At 36.3% G+C, this 10,534-nt stretch overlaps 1 pseudogene; it reads right to left on the bottom strand.

The window, feature by feature from the left end:
• Positions 1 to 242: 242 nt before the first annotated feature.
• LOC149201280 (lysine-specific demethylase JMJ27 pseudogene) lies at positions 243 to 2,271 on the bottom strand (annotated as a pseudogene).
• Positions 2,272 to 10,534: the final 8,263 nt, after the last annotated feature.

Below are 10,534 nucleotides of genomic sequence, written 5' to 3'. Positions count from 1 at the left end.
GGAACTGTAAATACTTGTGAAAGATAGATTTTCAATAACACCATATGCATCATTCATGCACCCACTTAGACTGTAAAGTTTAACCAAGGGCATATTGCATTGCTCTGGGGAAAATTCCATAATATTGACTTATGCTTGAAAATAATGTCAGTTCTCATCAAGTAAACCTGAATGGCTACAGGCAGAAAAAGCACCAAGAAAGTGACATGATTGGGCTTGATGTGCTATGCTTAACCTTTTCAGAATGAAAAAGCTGAATATTATTATATGAGGGATATAAAGTTCAAAATTTACATCATATACACTCCCATTTGCAGAGAAAACCAGATGAAATCACCATGGGAGAATTCCAGTGAATAGCTAAGGAAAATTTGACTGAAACATAGTGTTCTGGGAGATCTCCAAAACAAAACATGATCACATAGAGAAACAGGAAACATATGGATGTACAGAAACATCATGTACACCATCCATAAACAAGATGATAAAAGAAACAGCCACATAAAGATCAGAGACCCGTCCATGGAAACCTGTGAAGAAAACAGAAATGAAACTAGAAGTCCGGCAAAATAAACTCTTGGATATGATAGCTTACTCCCTCAGATAGAACCTGCAAAAACCAAAAACCAGTAGCATCCTGTAGACCTGTTTTAGACAGTGAATCTGCCAGATAATTTTTGTCTCTGCGAATATGGTGGATAGAACTACCAACCATGGAATCCCAGAAAAAACTGATCCTCCCCATCCAGCCAATCAAATGTGGAACTGTAATATGGATCTTACCAGAGATCAAGAGACTTTGCCCTCAAACTAGATTCAATGTCATTATCATTAAGGCATTCATCAATAGTTTGACTTGAAGAAACTTTTCTGTTGCTTTGAGACACAGAAACATCAAATGATGATGCCTCAATTTTAGTTGTTTTTCCTCTCTCTTCTTCACCAAAGGAATTTCCAATCCTATCTGAGTCTTCATAAAGTTCTTCCGAGTCTAATGCTCTTAATGATCTTTGAATTTTATCTATCTTAAGTTGCTGCCACCCTGGGAACTTGACTTCAGCTGTATGAGTCAATACATTTACCACATCATACATATCACAGTGCAGCTTAGTAACAGAATCACCTCGGCCAAGTTCTTCACTTGTCCCATAAGCAATGTAAGTTCTGGGTCCTATATCAGGCTTTAAGCAATTATCAGGAAGCTTTGCTGCCAGATTAAGAAGGCCCCATTCAGGATGTGTGTACTCATGAAAGGGCAATGCATTAATGAATTCAGCTCTATGGCGTGGTAAACGTTCTTCAAAGAAATTTCGTGGTGGCCAATCCTTCAGCTTCAACATCAAAGGCCAACCATTTTTATGCATTTGACCATCTGCGTACCCTTTGAAAAATTGGTTGACGCTGATTTCAATTTCACACCAATTTAAGCAATCAATGGCCTTTATCTTTGTCTCCTCATTAAACTTGCCATTCATAGTCTCTCGAACAGGCCGCAACATGACCAATGGGTCCCAGCTCAGACTGGAAGTGCCTTCAAGAACATTCTGCACAATGACCGGTTGACCTCTAATCCAGTGTTTCTGGAAATGCTCAAGGCCTTCTTCTTTAGTATCCTGTACAGTTGGACAGTACAAATAATTGTCACTGTTGTCCTTCCTATGAGCTGCTTGGCGTAAATTCCTTTCAGAATATCCATTTTTCCCATAAGAACCAGACTTGAAGCATGAGGTACAGGAGTGAGAAATTTTCAAGCCCTCTGCGACTTTGCAGCTGCTGGCCATTTCCTCTGCCTCTTTGTCAAGTTTTGCAATCATATTCATTCTATAAATGCGTTTTAATTCTAATAAATGACAACCACAGCCACCATATTCGGCATGGAATGCTACCATCACTATTAGCCTTCCAATCTGGTAATCTGTCTGTAGGGTCTACAGTGCTATTGCTAGTAACCTGGGAGTGAAGCTCCCAACCTGATCTTCCGCCCGACACCTTTGTTTGCTTATTTCTTGGTAATCCCTCTCTAGAATAACCTCTATCTGTAGACTGCTGTTGGGCTAATTCTGCTTTACCACCACCTGGTTGACAACCTTCTCGAAGCCCCCGACAACAACTGAGACAAAGATCATATGAACAATATGGGCATTTCCGATGGTAATCAACAATTGATGTCTTGCAGTTGTCACAGAACAGATGCTCATCTGCATTAAGTTTGGCTTTAGGAATCTCCGGCTTTATTGTTGGTTCACCTAATGCCTTATTATTATATTCCATAACAGACATCCAAGAATATATGTGTGACATCAATTTGCTTGATTGCACATCAATTCTATCTTTAGCGGAAGAATGTGCTTTTAGCATTGAGAAGACGTGATCGTTCAATGTTCTCGACTTCTTTGCATTTTCCAGATCCTACCCATAATTCGTTGGTTTTGATGTTTCTCTTGATGTCAAATATGTTATTACTACATTATCCACTTCTACAGCATTAATATTTGTATACACAAAGTCAAATAGGTCAAAGTGAAGTTGTTGACAAAGCAAGTATATTATTGTACAACCTCCCCAAGCTACTAAATCACCAAATCGTTGTTGATTTCCTATTAAATCTTCAATCATCTCTCCACAAAATACAAATTGAAGGCTGCTATAAATCCAATAGAAATCTCTTGAGGAAGTAATGTCGATGAAACCTTTCTTTAGAGTTGGATCCCATTTATCACGCACCATGTCCAAGGCTACACTCATGAAAGCAAGAGTGTAGTCTAAAACACTTCCTATCTGTATATTGCTGATATAGAATGAATAAGTTGCTTCAACTTGCTTGGACATGGTATGAATGATGATGGCTAGAAGCAAAGTGGATGTGACAAAACTTCATTTGTTGCAGCATTAAAAATAGTTACAATAGAATTTTTACCACCTTCCAGAATTATTTTCTATTTTCATATGGAGCATATAGATTAAGGATACGAAATCTTGTCAAATAACCCCGACAATATCCCGATAAAATGATGCCAACGAAGGATTTGTAAGCCAAAAGGGAGAAAATTTTGGGATTCCATATAGCGGAAAGACCTCCAGAATTCCTTAGTGGATTGGTTGTGTAGACCGCCCAATTTGGGCATAAAATCAAGAGGATATTCTGAACTTTGTCCCTATCTACCATTGTTTTCTGTAACAACACCAAAGCAGGTTTTCTGGTTTGAATTATATTATGCAGTGTTCGACAAGACTGTAGTGATCCAAAACTTCTGATATTTAATGACATGATCCTCAATTAGATTGGGTTGCTACGGGATAGTCTTCTATAAGGACCCGTGAATATGAGGTCTTTGTTTCTTCGTATTAGTAATAAGAAGTTCCTAGATCAATGTTTGGATAGAGAGTTGCTTCATTGGTTTCAGAAAAGTAAGTGTTGAGCTCTGACCCAACTCCATTACATGAGGATATATTTTTGTATTTAGTATCCTTTTTCTTCTTAGTTGATCCATTTCTAGGGAAATCCATATTATTAAAAGACTTTGTCTCCTGAAAAAGGTCTTCTTAACTGATAACGATTCGAGGCCCAGTGATTCATCCATTTTTAGATTTTCCACATCAACATCAATTAAGACAGGGGAAGTATTTGCTTGTATATTATCATGTTGAGAAGGATATGTTGCATAAGGCCTCAATTTTGGATGTCAACTGGGTTCATTTCCTTTTGTAATATATCGAATTTGGCCAACCTCCGGAGTGAAATTTTTATCTTCATTATTCGCCGAGTTTCCCCGTCCATATGGCCTATCTTGGGAATCTATTTCTTGAGTATTAATTCTTGGAGTCGACATACTGTTATCCTTTCTACTACTATTGTTTATAGGAACTTATTCTAGCGCAGGCACCTACACTTCATTTGGCAGCTCCCAAGGGGCATGTTCTTTCTTGGGAAAAGTATGATTTTGATTTATGCCTATAGCCTTACCATACATTTTGATGTCATCCCAACCAAGTCTATGTAGGAATTTCGCTATTAGATGTATGGTATTATGGCATCCCAAACATCTAAAAGGGGTTCCCCAGTAATCCACTCGTTTTATGATAGATTGTGTACTCTAATAGATATCAAGGGTAGCCGGGAGACCTTCTATGGAATCTGGTTCAATGAAAAACCATGCTACTCATTTTTCTAGAAGGCCAGCACACCCTTCATCGACATAATAGAATTTTCCTATCTTGTTGGCAATTTCCATGATTTCCTTCTTGGTCCATAGTTCCAAAGGAAGGCCAGGGAGTTTAACCCATATGTATTTTCGCTGGGGATCTTCTTTAATAGGATTAAATCTGACCGTCTAATTCTACAAGCATAAAAATCCCCTACCTTTCACGCATGAGATTGAGCCAATCCTATCTGCATCTTCCACTGTCATGAAGTGGAATCCAAACCAACTATTGAGGAGCATGCTTACCTTCGGTCTATTTCCAACAATACAGAACCAACATTTTGCACCCATTCTTTCATTTGTCCACTAGACATCCTAATGTGTTCCCAGTGGTCCACCAATACCTTATGCTTCATCTTTACCACATTATCCCAATATATATCAATACCCATAATGAGTTTTTGTATCTGTTCTTGGGTCTTGATCGATTTCTTTTACGTTTGTCTATTTTTTTTGGATCGGGTTCCATTTGAAGATTCCTTTCCAAGATATGTATCTGAGTCCTCATGTTGGGATGTTTTCAACAGGCCAATGGATGTGGGAACTTGATTTGGTCTTCCCAGTCTCTCGCAAATTCATTTTCTATGACTATCGATACTTCTATAATTTTCCTGTCATCTTAAATCTATTCCATAGAAAAAGATTGACCAACCATGTCAATATTGACTATTAGAACTGCATTACTTTTTAAAGCCAATGTATTGGTCAGCACAATGCTACTACATATGGGTTAAAATAAAATCCAAATAAAATATGAAAGTGTGACCGATTTTATTTGTACTATAGAACAAAGGCTAGTGGGTTAATCTCCTAAAACAAGGTGTTAACATAGTCTGTCGAGAGGTACATTTTGCATCAGGATAACCCCTAGACTGCTATCTTTTTATGAGGAAGCAAAAACATGGAAAATGTTTGGTTAGGTAGGAATACAACTTGTCAATTTGGTCTAGCTTGAGTGATTAAAAGAGAAGGTTGTTAGGCTCTCCACCATTTCATGGATTGATATAGTGATGAGACAAAAGAGGCTCTCTCTTGAGACTTGACTAGGTGATTCATAACAGTTGTGGTGTTGGTGCCTTAACTTAGCCAGAAAATGCCAAAACTCTATTGATGCACAAAATTTATTACTGAATCTACCTTAGAGTATGCCATAGTCACTGAATATGACATGCATGGTTTTACCAACGAGGCCCTAAACTTTTGAACAATGAAACTTTACATTGGTATCCTGGCAGTAGCTGCATTGGTCTTATTAGCATTACACCACTTTTAATATGGGTCTTCACAACAAAGAATCACCATTACACTTTTTTGATTTGTGTTAAAAAGAAACATAACATGCAATAGATTTCTTTTGGCATGCAATGTTGTTGTTGGTAGTTTTCTTGTATTTGTGCCACATGTAAAGCTAACATGCATTAAATTTCTTTCACCTTGCAATATTTTTATTGGAAACGTGCTTGTGTTTGGGCTAGAAACTATGCTAGATTTCTTTTTCTTTGCAATATTGTTGTTGTCAATTTGGTTGTTTATGATAAAAGGAAATCTAGCAAGTGTTAGATTTCCTTCACCTTGGCAATGTTATTGGAAATGTTGTGCTTGTGTTTGGGCTAGAAGTTGTGCTAGATTTCTTTTGCTATGCAATATTGTTGTTTTCAATTTGGTTGTTTATTATAGAAGGAAATCTAACACTTGTTAGATTTCCTTCACCTTGGTAATGTGCTTTTGTTTGTGTTAGAAGGAAATATAGCATGCACTAGATTTCTTCTGGCATGAAATGTTGTTTTTGGTAGTATGCTTGTATTTATGCTACATGTAAAGCTAGCACGCGTTAAATTTATTTTACCTTGCGCGTTGTTATTGGAAATGTGATTGTGTTTTTGATAGAAGTTGTTGGATTTGGTTTTCCCTGCAATGTTATTGTTGACAATGTGCTTTTGTTTGTGCTAGAAGTAAATCAAGCGTATGCTAGATATCTTTCACATTGCAATGTTGTTTTTGGCAATGTCATTGTGTTTGTGCTAGAATAAACTTTAGAATGTGTAAGATTTCTTTTACTTTGAAATGTTTTTGTGAGTAATATGCTTCTATTTACGTTAGAAGGAAATTTAGCATGTGGTGGATTTCCTTCGCCTTAGAATATTCTTATTGACAATGTGCTTGTTTGTCCTAGAAGGAAATCTAGCACGTGCTAGATTTATTTGACCATGTAATGTTGCTTCTAGCAATATGCTTATGTTTGTAGTAGAAGGAATGATATTGATTGTTAGCTCTCATTTGAGGAAACAATGTTTCATTACATACAATATTACTACCATACTATTTTAATTTTGCATCTATATTACTTTTTCGTAAGTTGTGTGTTTTTGTGAAAATATAAAGTCACACTTTACACGGTTCAACCTTTTAATTACAAGTTACGATTTAATTGTTGTTACAGAATTGATACAAGCTACAATGGAAAATATAATTTTGGCAAAAGGGGACTATGTTGATCTCCTTATTAATGATCAAGTCATTGGGCTAGGAAGGGTCGAATTTGCAGAGTCTCGAACTTATTATGTTGGAGAAAGGGTTAATGCTGGTTATGTTACAATTTTGATAATTGATGTAACTCAACCACATTTGATTGATGAGGATGTTAATGAAGGGGACATACATCCATGGAAGATCATGGGTTTGAGACACAACATAGGTAAATCAAAATATTGAAGCATGTATTATATATTATTGATAGCATAATAAATGTTTTTTTGGAGTAAATACTAACCTTATTTACATTCGTTTATAGGTGCAAATGTTTCTTCCACATTTTCTATTGGAGCCAAGGTAGATCTTCTGCAACATGGAGTGAAGGTGGGCGAGGGCTCCATATTCAATACAGAGCTTGGGCATAAAGTGCATGGAAAGATGGTAAAGAAAGGATGCATAGTGGTTAAAATCGAGAAGGTGTTAAAACATAATGCTCCTCTACCACATCCAACATTATTTGAGCATACACTTGGGGGTGCATTAGAATCTTATGAAATTTGGCCAGAATCAGATTTGGAGCCTCACTGTCATGATCATGCCACAAATATTCCCCAAGATAGGGTTAGATTCATATGTACAAAGGTTTCTCTTACACATGAATGCATGGGAACAAGCATGTGCATTGCCAAAGGAATGCTAGTTAATGTCCGCGAGGATGACATTGTTGAGGGTGAAACACTAGGTGAAATGGATTTTGGTGTTTTTCTAGAAGAGATAGATGGAAATTGTGAGATATGTAGAATTGGGGATAAGTCTATACAATGTTTGGTTAGATGGCCAATAAATAAGTTGGTGGACAACAAAGGTGTGATATTAAGGGTTAAGGAAAAGTTCAAGGAGATGGTGATATGGGATGTTATAGAGGACACAAATCCCTTAAACAATTGGGATGGGTACTTTTGTAATGAAAAAGATAGAAACTCAATTGATATGCATGTAACAAGGCCATATAAAAGGATTAAACGAGTTATGGCTACAAAAAAAATTGCAAAATGTCAAACAAAAATAGATGAAGAGAAAGAAATTCGAGTTTTGGCAGCAGATGTATGTTGTAGAAAAGATTGTCTTCAACATGTGGATAGGAAGGCCATTGCAGGTGCTAGAAGGGATATGAGACAAATAAATAAAAATGGTACTAGAGAATTTGTCTTGAATTCACTCATGTCAAACACAGTCATGTCAAAGGGCCATGGCCATGGCCATGGCTTACCACCTATTGCTAGAAATGTAAAGGACATGAGATTTAATGGGAATATTATTTGTACGAAAGCATGGTATAAGATACATAAAATTCCTCAAAGAACATTCTATAACTACCAGCATTATTTCCAACATGGACAGATCAAAGCTATTCATGGTAACACCAACACATGCAAAGCAAGAACTCACACAGTGGCAGCCATAGAAATATTGCACAAAATTGTAATGGATAATTCAGATTTTTCACCAAACCAAACACGTCAAGTTGAAGAAGATGGAACATCTGCTCCTTTAATATTGCTTCCTTCGACTTACACACAAAATTCTTTGTTAAAAGAGATCAATGAGGCTCTTCAAAAGCTCAATTACCCATTAATATCACAGTCAACAATGAGCAAGATTTGGAATACTAAGTTTTGAGATGTGGCATTTTCAAAGAACACCAACTTCAGTAAATGCAGTGAATGTATTGTGTTGAAAGCACAAATGAAGTCAGCAACTACAAAAGAGTTGGAAGAAAAGGCACGAGGTAGGTTGAAGAAACATAAGATTGTTATGTGTGGAAGATATTGCTACTATGCCCATAGAATTATGTCAGAGCGGTTTCCAAAGGAGTATTTGAGCATTATCCATGATAAAATGGACAAAACAAAGACTTCAATCCCAAGGCTACGTGTCAAATCAAAATCTATTGTAGGAACAAATTTAGGTTTGTCATTGACAGGTATGCTTACACATGGGCAGAAGGCAGGAGGTTTTGGTCATTTCTCCTTACCATTTGTCCATATGGGATCACAATTTACTATTACATCTCTTGCAAAGTGCTTAAGGGACCTTGAAGACCCACAAATGGATATGTATGGTGATCTACTTTATGAAAGTGGAATTTCAAGAAACCCACTTACAAATGCATTAATTGACACCTCTATTTACTCAAAATGTCAAGGGTACAAGGATGATTTTATATCTCATGGAAGTTCAAAAAGTCAAAATGTTGATTTTAAACCTCTTCCTCCACATTTGTTGTTACAGTTGGACAATGCAGCAAGTGATAATAAGAATTGCTATCTTTTCATGTTTCTATCGCTTTTAACTGCACCTGGTGTCTTCATCACTATTGAGGTTGGGTTCTTACCTGTGGGGCACACCTATGAAGACATAGATGGAACCTACGGAAGAATGTCTTCCAACCTAAAAAGTAAAGATATTTATTCTTTACCTGAAATGATGGTTACATATCGCACAATTGAAGAAAATCGAGTGTTTCCACCTACACTTATTGACAAGGTCTATGACTTCAAAAGTTTCCTTAATGGATACATCAAGGAGGGAAAAAATGCACTAGATGGACATCTTAATGTCCAATACTTCCAATTTCTTGTACTCAATGATGTTCCAGTACTAAGGTACAAAGAATCAATTAGAGATATTGAGTGGTCAGAACCAGTTGAGTTATGGAATATAGATGATGAAGGCCGACCTATAATTCCCATAGGGAAGCCATCTTTCTTAACTTCCAAACAAAATGATGTCTATTTAAAAGAACTAAAGGAAGGGATAACATCATACATAAAAATGTGGAAAGACACTATTGGGAACGAGGATTCACCAATTGTTACAGAGGAATGGAAAAATAAAGTTTATGGAATATAGATGATGAAGGCCGACCTATAATTCCCATAGGGAAGCCATCTTTCTTAACTTCCAAACAAAATGATGTCTATATAAAAGAACTAAAGGAAGGGATAACATCATACATAAAAATGTGGAAAGACACTATTGGGAACGAGGATTCACCAATTGTTACAGAGGAATGGAAAAATATAGTGTATTGGGAAAAAGTTCTTGATACATTAGATGGAATCTATAATGATCATAGAATAATAGATGGAAGTGATTCATCTTCTGAGGGTTTCTGGCCCAGGACAAGGCACATTGTTGATGTTGATCGTAATGCACTCCAAGTAATGTCAAGTATTATGGATGGAGATTTTGATAATGTGATAGATGAACCAATACATGTTGGACCCAAATGCAACAAGCCAAAACCAACTTTCAATCCGATGATTGATGTTGAGAAAGGAAAGATGTTGCTAGTTAGATCAAGAAATGAGGATGCAGGAGAGGTGATTTGGATGGCAAAATCCATCTCAAATATCTTTAGGGATAATGAAAGTGAGAATCTTCATGTAAAGGTTGACTGGTGGAAGCCTATGTCAGGGAAATACAATGGAAAATTTTTAGAGCAATATTGGGTACCAAATCCTGATGACACAGAACTTGGCTCTATTCCAATTAATACCATAGTGTGGGCATGGATGCCAAAGAAAGAACATTGCAAGAAGACCAAGATAAATAAATATGGTGTAGAAGCCATTCTTGATCTACTTGAGCGAATATCTTAAGAGTAGGTTTATATGATTCATGAATGTAATTTTTTTTTAAGGATCTATTAATATACATTCATACACACTTTTCCATATTTGTTGTATATCAAATATTCTCTTCATATTCTTTTTGGAGGAGTTTTATATTATTTAATATTTCAATGTAATCATGTGTTATACAAATTACATGACAATGCCATAAAATATTTAAGT

Source organism: Pinus tabuliformis, chromosome 2_1, assembly GCF_031772625.1.
Source record: "Pinus tabuliformis cultivar Carrire ecotype Pingquan chromosome 2_1, CPIR1, whole genome shotgun sequence".
NCBI classification, from domain to species: Eukaryota; Viridiplantae; Streptophyta; class Pinopsida; order Pinales; family Pinaceae; genus Pinus; species Pinus tabuliformis.
The sequence above is the reverse complement of the archived record's forward strand: the minus strand, read 5'-3'. Positions and strand labels throughout refer to the sequence as shown.